Raw genomic sequence first — 21,859 nt, forward strand, 5'->3', positions numbered from 1 at the left:
CACCAAAATGTTACAGGTTCGATTTCCAGTCAGGGAACATTCCTAGGTTGCAGGTTCGATTTCCTGTCTGGGCACATAGGGGAGGCAACCAACTGATGTTTCTCTGTCACACTAATGTTTCTCTCTCTCAAAAAAAAAAAAAAAATCAATAAACCAGAGGGTACTCAGGTGAGGATTTTTTAAAAGATCAACCTTTTAAAAATAAAAAGATGAAGGGATCAGAACCCACTAAACCTATGTCAGTCCTAGCACTGCAGAACAAATTGACCAGGTAAGTCATTCCAACTTCATGGGCCTGAAGGAACAAGTCTCAGGATGGCAATGTGCTGATGGGGGGTAGGCACAGATGAGGAGTACTACAGATGATGGGCTGGGCCAGCAGTTCCTCAAAATCTAATACCCTGAACAGCCAGTCTACCTAACTCCCCTAGACCTTTCTCTAATGTGTTTGAAAGCTATTGGAAAGTTCACTAAATAACTTCCCATCTCTTGATACAAACTGTCAGCTGTCAAGTCAAAGTCTATAGCTCAGCCCCTGGAAGGTGACAGAAGGCAGAGTTCTCCTTCCACTTCCTTCCCTCCTCACAGGTTTGCTTGGATGTGATACCTGGACCACTGGTCCATCGGCCTAGAACCACATGGAGTACCACTTATTCCCTGGTAGAGCCAGGGAATGTGACTTTGCAAGAATAGCAGTATTCTGATGCTCATCAATATTTTTGGACTGCTGGATGAGCAGTGGGTCACCTTCTGTTGGTTGCAGATGGAACCCCTGATGGAGGGTGTTTCAAAATATTGCTCATGTCAACTGCTGCTCATAATAGTTTAAGCTCTACCCTTCACAAAACAAAAAATATCTCATTTGTCTTCAAGGCCCTATAAGAAGGTAAGGAAGAATAGGTTCATTCACTTTTTAGAGCTGAGGAAATAGAGACACAAGTTTAATGATTTGACCAAGGTCATGTAGCAGGTAAGGAGTACAGCTAGGATTCTAATCAGGTTTTCTGAGTTCAAACCCTGTGTTGTTTCAAATTATAGAAATCACCTGTCCCAGAACAGCACAGTAATGTCCCTTCTTTGCAGCACTGGGAGGTGGCTGCCGAGACTTGCCAGCGGAGGGGCTGTTTGGAAAGCAACAAGCAGAAAAGAAACACTGTATAGGAAAAGGACTTAATTGATCTAACTTATCTCAATGAGGATAAGGAACTACCATGGTCCTCAGAGTACAGGGAGTTCTGGTTGTCTTCTCCCTGAGGCAGGTTTTAAGAAGTTATAAAAGACTGGATTTTTATCTCTTAATGCCTACCCCATGGATTAATCAGTTTCCTGATCACACTGGTTCTCCCCTCCACCAGCACATGGAAGGGAGGGACTGAAGCTATTTCTCAACATAGGGAAGAGGCGAGAAGAGAGAAAGATGGGGATTTGGGGTAGGATTTCTGTTTGTTCCTGAGCCAAGTAAGCTTGTCCCACTCTTGGCCCTTCAGGGAAGGGAGTAGAATTAGTTCTAAGGGGCTTCAAAGAAAAATCACAACTGATTGGCAAGTTTGAATCTTGCCCAAGATGGAATGAGTCACATGCGATGGGGGGGTGAGAAGAAGTGACAGATGTTTTAACCCCTCCCGGGGGATATGTGTCTGGTCAGCCTAAATAAAATATCTTCAAACCCTAAAGTGTAGAAGAATCATATTGGATTTTATTTAAAATGCATATTCCTAGGCCCGTTTCCAAAGGATCTGATTCAGGAGGCCTGGGATGGGCTGTTGGAATTTCTACTGTGGCCAGGACCCCCAGATCATTCTATAGGATGGTCCACAAGACCTTACCTTGAGAAAAACTTGGCTGCCTGGACCAGATCCAAGGTAGGATTCCTACAGATTCCCTCCCTAGTAACATTTTGCCTAGACAGAGAAAGTTCATTTCAAGTAAGAGCTGGACAACTCCCGTAATTCTCTGCTCTGTTCCCAGACCATTACTGCTCCTCAATGACACACTGAGGAGAACTCCTCTTCCCTGTCTCTGAATTCCTTTACCAGATTCTCTTTTTCCCTGTGACACTGTCCATACTTACTCCTCCAGTGCCCTTGTGAAATAGTTGCCCATGGGTCCCAGGATATCTAAGAAGTGAAATGAGGCCAGGAGAGAGCAATGGCCTAGAAAGGTGGAGAAGCGCTCTGCAAGGTCCATGATGAGGTTTATGAGAGAAGGAAGAAGCCACACAGTCCCTGGAAACAGCAGAATCCAGATGTTTCTACTGAAAGGGGCTGTAGTGAATTTGTGTGTGGAAAGCAAAGAGACTAAGGCTGTGGAGTTGAACATATTCATATGGACATTGAAGTTGCCCAGATAAGGACAGGAAATGGCTTGTAGGGGAAGACTGTAGGCCAACTGTTAAATACTTCAATGAAGAGATGGCCACAGCAAGCCCAGGGTGTCAGAGGAGGAGGAGCTGGTGAACAGAGTCAGACAATAATGGTGAAAAGCAGGAGTAAATGACTAGAGCAGGGGTGTCAAACTCATTTTCACCGGGGGCCACATCAGAGTTGTGGTTGCCTTGCAAAGGCTGAATGTAATTTCAACTCCTTAACAGTTAAGGAGTAGTTCCATTTATATAGTCCTAAAATTACTTCGGCCCTTTGAAGGCAACCACAACTCTGATGTGGCCCCCGGTGAAAATGAGTTTGGCACCCATGGACTAGAGGATGTCAACCTGGCCTCCCCACTGTAGCCGGAGGAGGGGCAGTGAATGAGAAACAAGGAAAATGAGTAACTTCCCAGGAGAGGGCTGCAAAGGAGGCGGTGCTGTCAGGAAGAAGCGAAGTGTCAGTTAACACAGTGTCATGTGGTAGTTTAGGAATCTGATAGACTTGGGTTCTAGCCCGGCTCTGTCAGTTTCTAGCTGTGCAATCTGGGGCCAATCACTCCACCTCCCTTTGCCTCATTCTCCTCCGTGCCTGCCTTGTAGGTTGTTTGTAAGGATCTCACAAGTTCATTTGTGTTGGGTGATTAGCACAGCGGCTGGCACATACGAAGTGCTCGATAAATGTCAGATGTCACTACGAATATCAATTTTAAAAATCAGTGCATGTATGGAATAATCTAGAAACGTGTATTTTTTAGGGAGGGAGGAAACGTTGCTTAGTGACTTTGACGAAGACTGGCTAGGTGCCCGCCCACCCCATTTCTTCTTCCTAGGCACGCAGAAAGACTGTTTTCCAGTCACCTTTGTTGCTTACTTGAATCTTAACATGAATTAAAACCTTACTTTGAAGTATTTTTGTATGTTGTCTGAGGAACACATACTAAGCACAAGAGAGCAACCAAAGGAAGAATAAGGGCTGAACAAATGCAAATCAAGAGCTAAGTTCTCTCCTTTCAGTTGGTAATAAAACAGCTTCTTTCCCTCTTTAACCCCCCTATGAGTGAGGCTCTGTGTCCTGCGGGTCATCAAACAGTTCAGAGAGTGCTTTTCTTCACTGGGTAGTGCAGAACTGGATTGACCTGGAGCATCACTTATAAGGGGTGATACAGCAAAATGCCTATGACAGAAGTTATCATCTTCAAAGAAGATGCTATTGCCATTCCCATAACACACTTGGAGTTTCTTCTGGCCCAGTCTTTTCTCCCTAAGTTCCTGAATCATTGATTGGTCCCATTTTCAAGAAGGCTGTTAAACGTGTTGCAAAGCATGAGTAGGGAACAGGAGAAAGCTATGCCACTCATACAGGGGAACCCAACCCACAGCCTTGACCTCATTAGTGCTATGCTGTAAATAGCAGAACACAAACCCATAACCACGTAAGTGAAGATTCTCTACTGGTGAAACTCTATATTCATTTATTTAACCAATGTTCATGGAGTATCTTCTAGGTGTGAGACGTTAAGCTAGGTGCTAAAGGTTTGATGACAAACAACTCAGACAAGGTCCTAATTTGCCTGGAAAATAATTATCACAAGTTACAGCAGTGAAATACTAACAGTGTTAGGATAGGAGAAGTACTATAGGAATATATATAATGAACGTCTAATCACAATAGCATTTTTATCAATGTCCTACGGATTGAATTACCCTGGACAAGCTTTTTGTATGTGTGAGTCTCAGTTTTGTCATTTCTACAATGGAACAGTACATGTCTCCCTTAAGAATTTAGAGATAACATATGTATAACATTCTGTAAAATGCAGATTCTTATCCAGACATGAGAAAGTATTGCTAAGAGACTCCCAGTCTATCTTCCCCTCTGAAGGCTCCACCATAATGAATGGTAAGAAAACTTCCTGATGGTTTGAGTTTTACCAAAATCAACAATGCTAAAGTCCATTTCTGGCTCAGCCCCAGGAATACAGGAATTGCCAGCCGGAGGTAGTTCTCTAAGGTTCATTTTCAGGGTCAGCTGTTAGCACTCCTTCTGGATGTGCCTCAGGATCCTTGGCCATCCCTGCCCTACCCCTACTCTCCTGTCCCTTTTCAGTATGGTTAACACAACACACTGCAATCTTCTCTTCTTTATTACTCATAAAGGATGATCTGAGCACCAGTAGCATCAGTATTCATTGGGTGCTTGTTAACATGTAGAATCAAGGGCTCTACCCTGTTCCTTGTGAACTGGAATCTCAGTTTTAGCACAATTCCTAGATGATGTAATGTGCATTAAAGTTTGAGGAGCATTGGCTTAGAACATAAGTTGATTTCCACCCAACATAATTCTTTCATTCTCAAAATAATGACTCTGCACCTATTATGTACTAACACTATGCAAGGTGCAAGTGGTACACACACTATTGAACCCCCCGCATAACAGGAAAACATCTGTTGGAAATCGTTTTGGAACGAGGCAGGTTATAGACTAATAAGAAGTGTCTGTCTAACCCACAGATATATTGACGTGGTAGAATGTGAGAATCGCTCTCCATGGATGGCAAAAGGCTGTGGGAAGAGTTAAGTTGGCACGGGTAGTTGACAAAGACTCCACAAAGGAGAGAATTCTTGGGCTTAACGTTGAAGGATGAGTAAGAGCTGGGTGGGTGGATCAGTGAGAGGATAAAATTCCCAGCCAAGGGACAGGGATGATGGACGTCAAGGCAAGAGGAGGCCTGTTCTGCTCTTGGCTGGACGCCCGAGCTCTGCTGTCACCATGGGAAAGCTCTCCTCCACTTGGTGCTCTGCCAACAATCACTATGGGGCCTTGAGCAAACCGCCACTCCTTCCTGGGCCCCATCTTCATCTAACACTTGTGGGTTGGATTACAACTTGGCAATTTTTAAAATGTAGAGTTCTTTCAACCTTCAGCAGTAGCCAAAGAGAATGGAGAGGAGGCGGGGCTCTGGGTGGCCCAAGAGAACACTGCTCAAGTGCATTAGATTTTTTACCATGGGCTTCCACTTAGCTTTACAAAATGAGGGGCAGGTGGAATGTGATTCCACATATTTAATAAGTGTGAAAACCACTGAAGGGGTGACCTCTAAGGTCTCTAGTCCGTGTTAACACTGAATTCTTATCCAGTGCTTTAACAACTCTCCAGGTAACCCCAGCTTAGACTTTCAAACGTATGGCCAAAGGCCTCCTTTCACTATATGTCCTAGAGTTGTAATTTTTATACCTTTTTTTCCAGCAGAACTTTTTTCCTAAATGAAGTCATATAGGAAAAACACAATATAAAGAAAAAGTCAAAGGAAAAAACAGATTTCTGGGCAGACTAAATCTTCATTATATGGGGTCTTCTTGCCCCTATCACCAGCCTGCCTGCAGCCCTTCTGAAGATCCCCAGGATGGAGTGTAAAAAGCAGTGACTCCAAGGACAGGGTTCAAGCTGCTATGAAGGCTGTGGTAAGTCCTGGAGCTATGACAGTGAGAGTTTTCCTAGAAGGAGGTATAGTGGGGGACTGAAAGCAGCAGCTTAAAGGGAGTTGGGGATGGAAATAGAGAAAAGGAGAGAAACAGTTAAAAGAAGCCAAACAAACGAAAACAAGAACAGAGAGCTCCCCAAAAGGCCAATTAAGTGGTCTGAAAGAAGACTGTATAAAGCCTTAGTGCCTAGTACATACATAAAAGCCACCTTTTAAAGAAAGGGGCCCTGATCCATCTTTTCACACTGGCTTGCTATTATGGGTTGAGTTGTGTCCCCCAAAAAAGATATGTTGAAGTCCTACCCTCCAGCACCTCATACCACGACCTTATTTGGAAATAGGGTTGTTACAGATGTAACTCGTTAAGATGAGGTCATACTGGAGTAGGATGGGCCCTTAATCCAGTATGACAGTTGTCCTTATAAAAGAGAGAAGAGAAACAGAGACACACAAGGAGAATACTATATATGATGCTGGAGGCAGAGGTTGAAATGTTGTAGCTGCCAACAAGGATTGCTGGCCACCACCAGAAACTAGAAAGAGGCCAGGAAGGATTTTCCTCTTCCTGTTTCAGAGGAAGAATAGCCCTGCTGACACACTGATCCTGGACTTACAGCTTTCAGAATGTGAGGCAATAAATTTCTATTGTTTTAAGCCACCCAGTTCATGATACTTTATTAAGGTGGCCCTAAGAAACCAATACACTTGCTATGAAACAAGCAGCTGTGGGTTTTGCTAAAGAAATCATCCCTGCTACTCTCAGATCAGTTGGGCTTAGAAGTAGACACAAAAGAGATGGGGATCTCTAAGCCAGACTGGCACTCTCTGTCCAGTTGAGGCATTCCCATTTACTGGTGGCAAAACAAGCCAATCAGGCCCTTTCTTTAGAGCCACATAAATGTAAATAGAAAATTAGAGAGAGAGCCCAGATCACCCCAAGTCACGGTTTGCCAAGCAAAAATCACTCCTAGCAAAATCTGTGGCCGGAAGAAGGAGGTATCCTGTACAGAAAAAAAGATCTTAATACTAACAGAAGGCTATAAGCAGGAATTCCCCCCAAGGACACTGTGGTGTAGGCACACTGTGAAATAAGCCTGCTGCAGGGGTAAAGCATCACCCTGGAAAGGACCAGAATGCCTCTACTTCCAGGCAAGGGAGAAAGGAGAAAAGATAGGGGAGCAAATGTGTAGAAAAAAGCGTGAATGAAGGAGGGAGGAACTATAGAATGACCAACCATCCCAGATTGCCCAGGACTGAGGGGGTTCCCGGGACACAAGTTTGAAAACGGAGACAATCCCAGGCAAACAAGGATAAGTTGGTCACCCAACAAGAAACAGTAAAACACTTGAGTGAAAGAAGAAAGGTTTGCCTTACTGGGGAAGTGGTCAGCCCCAGAACATGTATGCAGAGGCATCTAGACCAATCCAGGTCAGTCCAAACATGGGGCCCTTGGCCCTCCTGTGGCTTAGCCAGATGGACTTCTCATTCAATTCGGGGGAACTGGTGCTCAGGACTCACTCAGAACCTCTATTTTGACCAAGAACTCTTGGGAAGGAAATGGTGGATGACAGGAGCCCCCCACCTTCTGCATTCTAGAAGACTTTGCCCTGTCCAGAAATGTGTCCAGGGGAAGGAGCCCTTTACATGCCAATAAATGTCACTCAGGGGGACAGGTCCACCGTACCCCTCAGTCCCACAAGGAGGCTTGTAAGGGAAGGGCCCCGAGGCCCTGCCACGGAGATGCTCTTTTTTCTCTCCTTGTCTTTCACTCTACCCCCACCACAAGTCACACATGGGATATTCTCTAGGATATACGAAAAATGTCACTTACCAACTTATTCTAAGGAAGGGAGGTCCTGCTGTTTATGTTTCTATATTCTCCTAGGTATACACCCACCATAGCACTTTTCAGAATGTAACACAGTCATTGGTTTCATTTTCAACCTTCTCTGCTTGAAAACTATTCCTTCAGAGCAGAGCCCGCTCCTTGCTCATCTTTGAAACCCTAGTGTAGAGGAAAATACCTGGCATGCAGGAGTTCCTCCTGCAATATCTGGCAAGTAATCTAATTAATGAATGAATAAGTTAGTTAATGTGGGTCAGCATGATCTTTCACTTTGAGTCAAGTACCTGTGACCTGGCCCTTTCTGGACTGAGGCTGTGTCATTCAGTTACCCACCTGCATTCACTTAAAACAAAAGACAGAGAGAAGGAAACACATCAGAGCCCTGAGCCCTCAGTGAGCAGTCACAGTGGCCAGCTCCAAGGGTAAGCCCAGGGTCTGATGCCAGGGGCAGTGACAAGGTCAGGAGGTGGATGCAGAGCCCTACGCACATGACGATGGGCTCTTCCTGAGGTTCCTACTTCTCCCACTGTCACCTGATGACTTGGTTCTAAAAGAAGAAAACAGACACTCAGCTAGGGAAAAGGACAACTGCGGAGCTCCAGACAGACTCTCACTAAAAGACAAACAGGATGATGTAAATTGCCTGAAAGAACACTTGGCTTGAACACCCCATGATATGAATCATATCTTGTAATGAACTGTAGAAATAATACCTGAAAGTATAGTCTTTAATCATATCTTGCAAAGAAGGCCCTTGATGAAGAGGTAGGGGGTCTACCTTGTGTCCTTAGTCCAGTGTCTAGCCTCTCTGAACCTCTATTAGCCCATCTCTAATCTCTAATCTCCCTTTTATACCAGGTCCATTGGGTAGACGTGTGAAACAACACAATATTCTTGCCCTGCCTGGTGTGCTTCAGTGGATTGAGTGCTGGCCTGCAAACCAAAAGGTCGCAGGTTTGCTTTCCAGCCAGGGCACATGCCTGGGTGGTGGGCCAGGTTCCTGGTGGTTGGGGATGCATTAGAGGCAACATATCGATGTTTCCCTCCCCTCCCCTTTCTCTATAAAATAAACAAAATCCTTTTAAAAAAAAAAGTAGAAAATATTCTCTGCCTTAAAATGACTCCCAGAGCTCCATGAACAGTTATTGTAGAAAACCTGCTGGCGGATTAAAGTTTATGAACCTGAAAGTTAATGTACTTTCCTCTGGAAAGAGCAGGGCATGGCTGCGCTTTCGGCTGCATGGAAACTCACACAGTCACCCAAGAAGCCTTTTAGTAAAAAGGCCTATCTTTTGTAATGTGAGTATTCTACTCCTAGAACAACACTGTTCAAAATTCTTTTGTTCTAATATTATTTTGAAAAATAGAGAGAGAGAGAAGCCTAATGTTTCATTGACCTCATGTGGGCATAAGAAAGAAGTACGTATATTCCACAGATCTAGACTTCCTGGCATGGGCTAAAGAAGAACACTTAAAAAAAAGTCTTGTTTAATTTCAGTTGTCCCATTTTCCCCCGATTGCTGCCCCTTGCCCCTCTCACCACCCCCCATCCCACTCCCACAGTCAATCCCCACCCGGTTGTCCATGCCCATGGGTCCTTCGTATATGGACTTCTTGAAACTACCTACCTGATGGAAAATTCATGTTGCATTTACACACTATTTTATTTTGCTCTGGGATCCTTCAGGGCCTTGTGGAAAGTTCCCCCAATAACTTAGCTGATACTTAAGTCTATTTTATAGAAAGATGCAGTGGCAAAGCAGGCAGTATAGCACAGGCATCGTGGAGGAATGATTAAATTGTTCATTCCTGAACTCCAGGCAGAGATTCTTACTGTGTGGGACTGTGGTGGGCCTGGGAATCTGCATTATATCACCAAGCACCCAGGTGATTCAGACGCAAATAGTTTTTTGGATCTCACTTTAAGAGATACCAACTTGCCCAAACTCCTCATTTTATAAATGAGGAAATTAAGGTACCAGGATGTTAAACTTTTTGTCCAAATTCACACAGCTAATTAGAGGCAAATCTAGAACTTGACGCTAACTTCTGATCAATATGATTCTGTCATTGGCAATCAAAATACCATTTATTCAGCACTTACTATTCACTGAGCACTGTGCTAAATAAGGTGCCTGTATAATCCTCCCACCGGCTCTATGAAGAAGATGGGTAGTGTCATTACCCATATTTTGGTGAGGAAACTGGGTCTTAGAGAGGTGACATGGCACACAGCTAGAAAAAGGCAGAACAAGACCCAACCCAGCCTATGTGACTTGAAATCCGAGCCCCCAATCACTGCCCCACCAAACCTCAGAAGCAGAATACACACATGAATTTTTCGTACACCTCTTGAAAGCAATAACTTCCCCCAAGTTTGAAATGAAGCAGTGCCCACGTGGCCTCCAGAGGCACACATTTAACAAACCTCTCTTCCTTCAAGAAAGAAGATCTTCAAGATGAAGTAGTCTCGTAAATCTCAATTTAGAGAAGAAATTTCCCTCATCACACCCTAGAGAAAATCGTACCCAGACTCAGCTAGAGCTTCTTAATCTGCTAGAAAATGTAAACTGAGGTTGCAGTCAGAGCCCTTTCAACAAGCACCAGGCCATTGAAACAGAGGATAGAGAGAGTCATTCAATTATGGAACAGCTGAGGCAAAAGTAAAGGCTCTCCAGAGGGACGGATAGGTCCAAGTTCCAAGATTTCTTCAGAGGAGGCCACAAATAAGCATTGTTTAAATGGATCAAAGGAAGAAGCAGGATTATTCTTTTTTTTTTAAGATTTTATTTATTTATTTTTAGAGAGAGGGAAAGGGAGAGAGAATGAGAGGGAGAGAAACATCAGTGTGTGGTTGCCTATCATGTGCCCCCTACCGGGGACCTGGCCCCACAACCCAGGCATTTGCTCTGACTGGGAATCAAACCGGCAACTCTTTGGTTCACAGGCCAGCACTCAACCCACTGAGCCACACCAGCCAGGGCAGAAACAGGATTAGTCTAATGCACCTATTTCTCTCCTTAAGCCCTGTGTTACATAAGAAACACATAAGAAAATACTGCCAACATAGCAGTTTAAAATAAACACAAATTATCTCACACAGTTTGCAAGGTGTGAGATTCAGGAATTCAGGAATAACTTAGTTGAGTGGTTCTGGCTCAGCATCATTCATGAGCTTTCAGTCAAACTGAAGGTCACAGCTGCGATCTTCTTAAGGCTGAAGGATCTGCTCCCAAGCTCAGTCTTGTGCTCGTTGGGAGGCCTCAGTCTCTCACTGAGTGTTGTCCAGAGTCCTCAGTTCCTGTCCACCTGAGCCTTTCCTCAGTATCCTCTATACATGGAGATGGTTTCCTACAGGGTAAGTGATAGAGAGAAAACCCACAATGGGAGTTGTACTCTTTTATATTCTAATCTCAGAAGTGACATGCATATTCTATTGGTAACCCAGGACAACATGTTGCAAAGTAGGAGGGGGAATTATTTCTGTTCAGTCAAGTGAACACCAGGAGGTGGACCGAGATCACAGGGGCACTGTACTGGAGGCTGGGTCCCACAAACTCTTCTTAGCTCTGCGCGCCCTCCCCTGTGCATACACTTCTCCATGTGCCAAGCACTGTGCTGGGCACCAGCCTAGCCATGGACACAATGGCCAGTTTCTTCCATGCTGGGAGCATGCTGGAAACACCCCATCTAATGTGAAAAAGAAACATTAGACAATTGAATCACAGAAATAAATGTACAATAAAAATTTTGTGCAGAAACTGAGAAGTTTAAGTATGATGCATGACCCAGGAGTACAGCCATTTGCAGGGGATTAGGAGGCATAAAATGGAATGCAGGAGTCAAGGAAAGCTTTCCTGAGGAAGTAAAATTTTAAATTCACTCATGAAGTCAGCTAAAAGAAGATGAGGACAGTGTATTCCAGCAGTGAAACAGCATGAGCATATTTCCTATAACAGGAAAGATACTGGCACCTTCAGCGATGTGACAGACTAGGGTAACTCAGTAAGCCAAGAAGACAGTGCACCAAGTTTGGAATGGCCTCTCCATTCCATTTTTCTCCTCTAAAGTCTACCCTTAAGACTCATTGAAGCCTCACTTCCTCTCTAAGTCCTTATCTACTCCAACCTGTGTCTCTCTCCCCTTAATCAGTCCTACACCTCCTAGCCCTAATATCTTGTGATTCTAAGGTAGTTATGTATCACACCGTACTATTTCAGGGCTTTATGTTTTCTTTCTCCATAGTATAAACTATGAGGGAAGGAACCGTAACTAGCTGCATCCTTGTGCATCTATTACAATATGTGACATACTATAGACATTCAATATGCTTGAATAAATAATTATGAAACTGATGGTAAAAAAAGGATTGGAGACCTATCTGCACACTTATACATACACATGATTGCACACTCTTTCAAATGCACACACATCTATTTATACCACAGGCTCCAAAAGTGAGGGTGGTTGCCTTGGTGTGGTGGTGCTCAGGCATCATCTTTCACAAAGTGAAAGGTCACCAGTTCAATTCCCAGTCAGGGCACATGCCTGGGTTGCTGGTTCAGTCCCCTGCTGGGGTGTGTATGAGAGGCAACGGATCAATATTTCTCCTTCACATTTATATTCCTCTCCCTCTTTTTCTCCCTCCCTTCCCCTCTCTCTAAAAATAAAATAAAATCTTGAAAATTGAGAGTGGTAAACAGGACAATTGATCTGTTAGGATTAGACCATCCAGGTGATTTTAATCTATTGAAAGGTAGTAAGCAAAGACTTTTAAATAATGAAGACAGATTAAACACATATGGTTACATTTGTTCCCTCCCAAAACCTCACCATTACTGCAGGGATTTAAAACATAAATTCTCAGACAAAGCAAAAAGGCACAAGCAACAAAATTTTAGAAGCTGGAAAGCAGATGAAAAATAGTAACCCAGTGCCTTAGAAAACTTGGAAAAATTAAAGTCAGTGCTGGTAGTAGAGAAATCCAACAAGTAAAAGAATTTATATTGAGCAATTCCAAAAGCTCAGTAGTTGGCAGCACCAGGCAATTCTGGCAGTGGGGAAGAAGTTAGAACTGCGAACAGAGGGATGGTCTAAAAAGTCTGCTTAGAAGCAGGTACTCTCAGAAACACACCTTGAGTGAAAAAAGTAAATTATAGAAGAACTATATGTAGTATAATACCTTTCTTATAAGGTTCAAACCAAACAAAACCAAAAACCTACATTGTTTATGGATATATATACATAATGTAATATATAAGAGGCTTGTCCAGGAAAAGTCCAGCCATTGTTAATATAACAAGAGTGGTTTGCATGACATTGATGTAACCTAGCAGCCAAGGAAAGTGGACTGGAATGAGCATGCATGAACATGCATGAATGCATAAATGTCAACTTCACTGTACCAGTGATGGAGGCGGTAGACGCTGTTGAGTGAGCATGTGTACTGTGTGGCCATCATATTCAAAATGACTGAGTGAGTAGAGCAACAAATCTGCATCAAATTTTGCTTTAAGCTTGAACATTCCCCTGTGGAAACTATTCAAATGACTCAGAAGGCTGCAGCTACGGTAAAGTGGTGATTGCCAGCTTCATCACAATACACCTTCCCATGGTCACATCTCGTGCGGAGATTTTTGGTGCAACATCAAATCACTCCGGTGACTCAGCCCCCTACAGCCCAGATTTGGTGCCCTGTGACTTCTGGCTTTTCCCCCAAACTAAAATCACCTTTGAAAGGAAAGAGATTTCAGACCACCAGTGAGATTCAGGAAAATACAACGGAGCAGGTGATGGCATTTGGGAGAACTGTGTGAGGTTCCAAGGTTCCTACTTTGAAGGGGACTGAGGTATCATTGTATCATTGTCCAATGTACAATGTGTCTTGTATCTTGTATCTTCTTCAATAGATTTCTCTATTTTTCACAGCACATGGCTGGATACCTTCTTGACAGGCCTTGCACATTAAACTACTTTTTTATTTTTTTAATTATTTATTTTTTGAGAGAGGGGAGGGAAGAGGAAAGAGAGGGAGAGAAACATCAATGTGGGAGAGATACACTGATCGCTTGCCTCTGATCACACACCCCCTACTGGGGACCTGGCCTGCAACTCGGACATGTGCCCTGACTAGGAATCAAACTGGCGGCCTTTCAGTTTGCAGGCCAGCACTCAATTCACTGAGCCATACCACCCAGGGCTAAACTATTTTTTAACATTAGAGAAATGATAAATACAAAATTCATAATGGTTCATTATCTCTGAGTCAAGATGATAAAAGAGGCCAGCAGACGGGAAAGAGAAGGAGCACAGATGTAGGTACAAAAATATTTAGGGTGTTCTAGTTCAGATGGAAAGACACACATATTAAAAGTAAGAAAATGGAAAAATATTTCATAAAAATGGAAACAAACAAACATAAAATGCAGGGGCAGCAATATCAATACCAGACAAAATAAACTTTAAAATAAAGGCTATAAAATAGACAAAGAAGAACCCAGCAATTCCACTTCTGGGTATTTATCCAAAGGAACCCAAGACACTAAATCAAAAAGACATATACACCCAGATGTTTGCTGTAGCATCATTTACAATAGCCAACATCTGGAAGCAAACTAAGTGTTCATCGAGAGATGAATGGAGAAAGAAGAAGCAGTGCACGTATACAATGGAATATGACTCGGTCATAGAAAAGAATAAAATCTTGCCATCTGCAACATCGTGCGTGGACTCGAGGGTAACATGCTGAGTGAAATAAGTCAGAGAGGGACAAATTCCAGATGATTTCACTTATATGTGGGATATAAAAAAACACAATAAATGAGCAAACAGAGCAGAAACAGACTCATAGAGAACACTTTGACAGTTGTCAGATGGGAGAGGGCTTGGGTAAATGGAAAAAAAGGTATAGGGATTAAAAAGTACAAAATAGCCTTAATAGTCATGGGAATATACAGCACAGCATAGGGAACATGGCCAATGATATTGTAACAACTGTGTATGGTGCCAGGTGGGCACTAGATTTTTCAGGGTGATCACTTTATAAAGCCTATGAATGTCTAATCACTGGGTTGTACACCTGAAACTAATATAATATTCTATGCCCATTATGATTGAAATGTTTTTAATTTAAAAATAAAAGAAATAAATAACCACACACACAAAAGCAATCAGTTCTCTTGCCCCATTTCAAGTACCTGAGTGACTGCCTTTTCTATACTCAAGAAGAAAGACAGAGGATTCGATCTCTGAAGAGAATAAAATTGGGAGTCTTGGGAACGGTAGATACAAACTAGAGTTGAAGAAAGAGCTCATACTCTAAACAAGCGTAACAGGAATATTTATATTCAGCATGTTGTGACATTTAGCCTTCTTCCTCCAATCAGTTTCCAGAATGCTCACAGGTGGACCTATAAGATAGGTGTTTGAAAGACATTTCCTGGAGCCCAAAGGAAAAAGTTAAAGATTTTCACATTGGACGTTTCCCAACAAATGGTCCACACTGATCACCTTCTGAGTATAGTGAAGCTCAGTAGTCAACAAATCCTACCCACATACTCAGAGATTTCAGTTTGCTTTTCAGTGTTTGTTCACAAATATGAGCAGATGACCAAGATTCCTAAAAATCTGAGTGAAACCTCTAATGAAATAGATAGACACAAAAAACAAAGAGAAAAAAAATAACTTGCAGAAAACAGAGATAATCCAAGGAAAACAAAAACAACGTGAAGTTTTATATCATCAGTGTCCTCAGAAAGGTAAGAGGAGAGATACTGTATCCACGAAACACTTCACAGCAAGCTGTAAAGGAAAATTAAGAGAACAAAAAGTGCTGTTGGAAATTAAAAAGATGATTTCAGAAATAAAATATTCAGCATAAGGCTTCTAAGATTAAGTTGAAGAAAATTTATAGAAAGTAAACCAGAGAAGAGAAGGAGAGAAACACAGAGACAGAGATAGAGACAGAAAGACACAGAGAGATAGAGAGACAAAGAGACAGAAAGAGAAACAGAAGGAAAAACAGAAAAGAAAGGATAAGAAAATTAGAAGACCAGTCCCGGAGGGCCAATATTCAAGTAGAGAAAATTCTAGAAGGAGATACAAGACACCAAAACAAGCATGAAGCAATTCAAGAAAATTTCTCAGAACTAAACGACATGTTTCCAGATTGAAAAGATCTACCAAATTCTGACCAGATTAGAAATGGGCAAGAAGAAACTCACATTGTTGTATAAACATGACATTTCAGAGCACTCAGGAAAAAGAAGGTATCCTACAATCATTTTTGCAGGGTGGAGTGGGGGTAGGGACAAGTTACATTCAAAGGATTGGTAATCAATATGGTTTTGAGCTTTTGAACAGCAAATCTGGGAGCTAAAAAATTATAGGAAAGCCATCAAAATTCTAAAGGAAACTTTTTAACCTAGAACTCTATACCCAACAAAAGTATTAATTAAGTAGGAGAATATAATAAATTTTGCCATTTTAAGACAGCCAAGGTCTCAAGAAATTTACTTCCTATGTATCTGTTCTCAGAAAGCTATTAAAGGAAATGAGATTTACTGCCTTTTTCATAGTAATTCTTGTAGAATTTTTGGCTCTAGAGTTCTAGAGTTAGTGAGAAAATTAAAACTAAGGGTATAAGAGAGCAGTTCTTTAACTTTTTCTTATTCCAGCATTTCTTAATACGCTTAAAAAAGTCATTGAGAACCCCAAAGAGCTTTGGTTTACATGGACTATATGTAATAATATTTACATGGTAAAAATTTTAATTGAGAAAAAAATTAATTTTAAACACTTATATTAAAAACAGTAATAACCTATTATGTATTAGTAAAACAGTATATTTTTATTTACATTTTTTGAAAAAATCATGAGACTGGTGCATTGTTTTATTTTTTGAAAATCTTTTTAATGTCTGACTTAATGGAAATACTTGGATTTGCATACTTGCTTCTTCATGCAATCTTTGCGATATGTTCTGGTGGTGAAGTAAATAAAAAAATCCGGGCTCACAAAGGGAGAATAATTTCGATAGCCCTTTCTAATAACTGAGGATTTTCTTTGACTCTACAGGAAAATGCAACAAATGATAGTTCCTTTAAGGTTAGTTTTAGTGTAGAATCTGAAATCATATAAATGAACTTTACATACTCTATTACATTAAAATCTACTGGTCTTACACTTTGAATGATTCTTTTTATTTGTGTATGACTTTATAACAGTACGCATTGGACATTTGTAAAGTATTAATCCACTGAGTTATGCAGATCTTTCCAAAGTTAACATATTTTATTACATAATATTTTTAAAAGCCACAGTCATTAATATCACCATCAGTTTCATCAGAAAAATCTTGAAGAATTGAGGAGCTGTCAAGCTCCTACTGGTAGATACAGGTTTCCCCAAATCCTAATTTTCATTCAAAAACTCTGTCTTATCACAGGAAAGATATATTGTCAGCAGTTTTTCCGTGAACTGACTGGCCCACTGATGCATTTGTTGGAAAATATCTGCTAAATACTCAAGTTGAAAAATGATACTTTATCTATTAGTCATTCTTTCAAATAAAAATGCTGTGCCATGGAAAAAAATCTGCTAATTCAGCCCACAACTCAATCCTACCACCGCTTGTCCTGAAGATGTTTACGGTACTTTGTGTAGCAGAAGTTCTTTATGAATTCTTATTTTGTCACATAACATATTTTTATACCTAATGAAGTAATTCTTGAAGGAAATCAACTTTCTCTTCCAACACGTGTGGTGGTGAAAAATATCATGATTCCTAGTGCAATTTGGTACCACTGCCTGATTCTTGCTAAGGTGCCAGCGATGTTAGACACCGCTTTTCCAGAATCGGTGCAAACGTCAACAAAGCGCGAAAAAGAAAATACAATTGAACCTTAAAGCATGCAACGGTCCAGAGCCCCTACATCTCACACAGTCAGAAATCTGAGCGTACCTACAGTCGGCCCTCCACATACGTGGATTCCCAACTGTGGATTCGACCCTTGAACAACCACGTGTGAACTGTGAGTGTCTGGGTGTAAGCAGACACGTGCAGTTCAAACCCGTGCTGTCCGTGGGTCAACTGTAATGTCTTAGTATTAGAGTGAAAAATGATTTGAACTCACGGATCTCCTGAAAGAGTCACAGAGACATCCAGGGACCCAAGCACATTTTGAATTCCGCGGTCCTAAGGCAGCCATTGTGCATAATGGGTTCATTTCTCTCTCGTGCATCTGAAATGGTACCAGTTATGTACTGTCCTTGGGAGAATTTTAAAAGTTGTCACTCAAATCACATTCTTGATTTTGCAGCTCTACTGAGAAATTCGTTTTGAAAAAGACTGCTACTGTGTGCATGTATGTCTTTGAAAACAAAAGAAGATCAAAATGAACTAGGTGAGGTAAATTGGGGCTATGAGACCCTGTACACAGAGACCACCAGCCCCACCAGCTCTCCTGGCACTCTTTCATCTACTCCATCCCCATGATCAGGACTGACTAGAAACAAGTGAGACTACAAAGTTCAGGATTGAGAACCTGTGATACAGGTTCACTTTGGTGACCACATGGCCCAGAGGCCTAGTCTGGAAGTTAGAAGACCGGGTGCTTATGCTATATGGTATGATATAGTAGAAATTACACAGGCTTTGCTAAGTCTGGTTCAAATTCTGACTCTGACACTTACTAGCTGTGGGACCCTGGTTAATGCACTCCAACTCTACCCATCATCTGTAAAATGGCAATCATGATGTAAAATGGCAAACTCTTACAGGGTTTTAAAACCATTAAGTTAAACAATGGTGATCAAAATAATGACTACCAGTCTGGGCAGTGTGGCTCAATTGGTTGGAGCATTGTCCCATAACCAAAGGCTTGCGGGTTCAATTCCCAGTAAGGGCACATGCCTAGGTTGCAGGTTTGATCTCCATTCCAGGTGCATACAGGAGCCAACCGATCAATGTTTCTCTCTCTCCCTTCCTCTCTCTCTAAAAGCAATGAAAAATGTCCTCGGATGAGGGTAAAAATAATAATAATGACTATCTCTGACTTGGTACAGAGACTGCCTGTTAGCATAATATGCACAAAGCATAAGTAAAGGTCTTGATCTCAAGGAGCTTATGACTTAGTTGGAGAATCAGCATAACATACATAAAATAAGAGGTGTACCCACCAGTCCCCAGATAAACAGGTACTAATTCCAAGGTCCTGACTACAGATATCCTAGAAGTGAAGGGCTAGCACTGCTCTCTTTGGCCACATCAGAACAACCTGGGGACACTTCTTATTCCCCACTTTCCCTGTGACAATTCTCAGGAAAGCCAGAAAAAAAAGAGGTAACCAGGCAGAAGCAGCAGGGACAAAGGTAGCCAACTGTCCAGTACACACAACGTAAGACTTCCAAAGACCTGTCTGCCCAAACAGGCTCTCCTGCACCATAACCACACTCTTTGGGATAAAGTATCGGATCCTGAAACCTCTTGTCTCAAGAGGAAAAAATAGCTTAAGTGGCTGACCATTAACTAGGGTTTGAGTGCTTTTTTTTACCTGCAGGATTACCTGAGAACACAGATTTCCCAGGTCTCCTGAGGGCTGGTTGCTGACTGACATCTGCCTATTTATAGTCAGGAGAACTCAGGAAAGGTCCCGATCTCATGGAGGACACACATGAGCTACGAGGTCCTTGGTCTCCATGGAACTCCAGAGGGTCTGGAAGTTTCAGGACAACACATTGGAGACTTCTCCTCCTGTTACATTGCACCCATGGTGTTAGTTCCTAAGATGAGACAGAGGAGAAGCTCCTCTGGGGCAGGGCCTTGGTTCTCTGTTTCATACACAAAGTCCTGCCCTCTGGGGTGGGAAGCTGGACAGCTCTGCAGACAGCCCAGATGCAGCAGAGGAGAGGAGCTCCCTGCAGCAGAAGGTGGACTCTCTGCTTGCAGGGCTCAGCATAGATGTCACACAGACAATGTGACTTCCACTCACAAGGGTCACCAGGAAAATGAAACAGCCACCCCTGAAAGGGAGAAGCGATTTAGAAATCAGCTGTGCCCATCGTCCACCATCTGCTGCTGAGCAAGAGTAATTACATGGACCAGAGACCTGTTGACAAGTTAATCATGATGCTAAAATCTCACAGGGGTAAGTGGAAAAAGGCCCATCATTAACATAGTACAGAAAGTCAGCCTGCTGGAAATGCCCAACTTACAACGGAAATGAAAGAGAAACAGGAAAAATAGTGAGGGGTCGGAAACTTCCCTAGCTCAGAGGGCCTGCAGAGGGAGTTTCTGCTCAGGCTGTTTTTTTTCTTCTTTTCCTGCCCTAGGGAGACTGGTTGGTAGGGTGTCCCACATGCAGCTCTAGGCATCCACCACAGGATGCTGCCCCAGCTGTGAGGTGTCTGGAACTCGGATGCTTCAGACCCTGAGCTCTGCTAAAGGGAGGTCGAACAGCCTGGCTCCTAGCAAGACATGCAGAGAGCATCATGAGCATAGCTGCCTCCTCCGGCTGGAACCCCAGCAGGAGGGACAGGAGGGCATGAGCTGCAGTGCTACTGGCTGGGTATTGAGCTGCATGAATGAGGAGGGGCTAGAAAAAGCAGCCCACTGTGCGTGATCAAGGCCTGGTCTCTGTGTCTCATCCCAAAATATGCCCTTAAATATCTGCAATGGCTCCCCAGTACTAGTTTCTGCATGATGAACCCACTAATATCTTATAGGGTCTTTTACAGCTAAGCCCTATCTTTCCAGTCTCACCTTGCTGCACCCTCCCCAACTCTCCCTTCTCTCCAGACAGAAGAACATGTCCCCTTTCCCTGTACATCCTAGCCTTTGCAAAGTCTGTTCCCTCTCTTCCTTTCTCTCCAGAGCAATTTCAATATATCCGCCAGGGACCAGTTCACCTCTTTACAGTTCCTTTGCGTTTTGTTCCTCTAGTGCATGCATGTGGCATTGACAGTGTCTGTTTATCTGACAGTAATGATAATTAGCATTATTAATTGAATAGTAATTGTGTTCTAGGTATCTAGTATGTTAACATTGCATGGAAAGTATCTGTTTATCTCTTTAATAATAATCTAATGACAACAAAATACTGACAATGAGCATCATTAGTTGAATGCTAACTGTGTTCGAAGCACTGGGCTGAATGTTTACATAGGAAATTTTGACCCTCACACAAGCCTGCACGGCTACACCAGTAGCAGAGGCAGGCCTCAAACCCAGGAGGGCCTGCGCTGGCAGACAGAGCTCCTCAGTGACAGGGACTGTGCTTTACTCATTCCTGAACCCTCCGATGAAATCGGGCCTTCAAGTAAATACTTGTAAAAGGAAGAAATGAGGATATTTAGGGGAATTTGACTCATGTTAATTGCCAACACCAGCTGAATGTTTATTGTCTACCAGGCCCTATGTTTCACATTTTATTTGCCTTCATTTCATTTAATTTTTGCCAAAATACCTGTGAGATGGGCACTATTATCACCAGCACCTATCACAGAACCTGACACATAATACAAGCTCAAGTAATACATGTTGAATGAGTTCGTCTCCATGGGATAGATGTGGTAACTGAGGCTTAGAAATAGTTTTTGGAATACACAGGAATGGAAGCAGCACAGCTGAGACTGGGAAACAAATGTAAACATAGTAGAAAGGCTGGCAAACAGCTGTCTCTTCCTTTAACATTAGTCTGGATGAAGGGCAGTGTTTGAGATTTCCAAGTGGGGCATGGGAAGTTAAGTGAGCTGGGCTTTCTCGGTGGCATGCTTCCAAACTGACACATGGTGAAGATCAGCCCCGAATTCGGAATAGCCCCAATGAGTCACAGGAGTTCTCTGAGTCCAGTCCCCACATTGGCAAAGCCGATTTGTTTATAGGCTCAGATGCCAATATAGAGAGACGTAGCAGGTGTGCTGCGAATGGAGATTTAGGGCACCTCTGATTAAGTTAGGTCCATTGATGTTACAATAATTAGCACAACTAAGGCCTGATAAAGGGCTCACTGGCAAGACAGATGATGTAGGGAGTCATCAGTTACCCCACAATTCCTCCACAGGGAGCTTCCAGAAAGTCCAATTAGCAGCCTTGCGCTCCCCCCAGTCCTAGACAGCTCTGGATCCTTGGAGAAGCTGTCATCATCTCTCTTCCTCTGATTTTTATTA

This window comes from Desmodus rotundus, chromosome 12, assembly GCF_022682495.2.
Source record: "Desmodus rotundus isolate HL8 chromosome 12, HLdesRot8A.1, whole genome shotgun sequence".
NCBI lineage: Eukaryota > Metazoa > Chordata > Mammalia > Chiroptera > Phyllostomidae > Desmodus > Desmodus rotundus.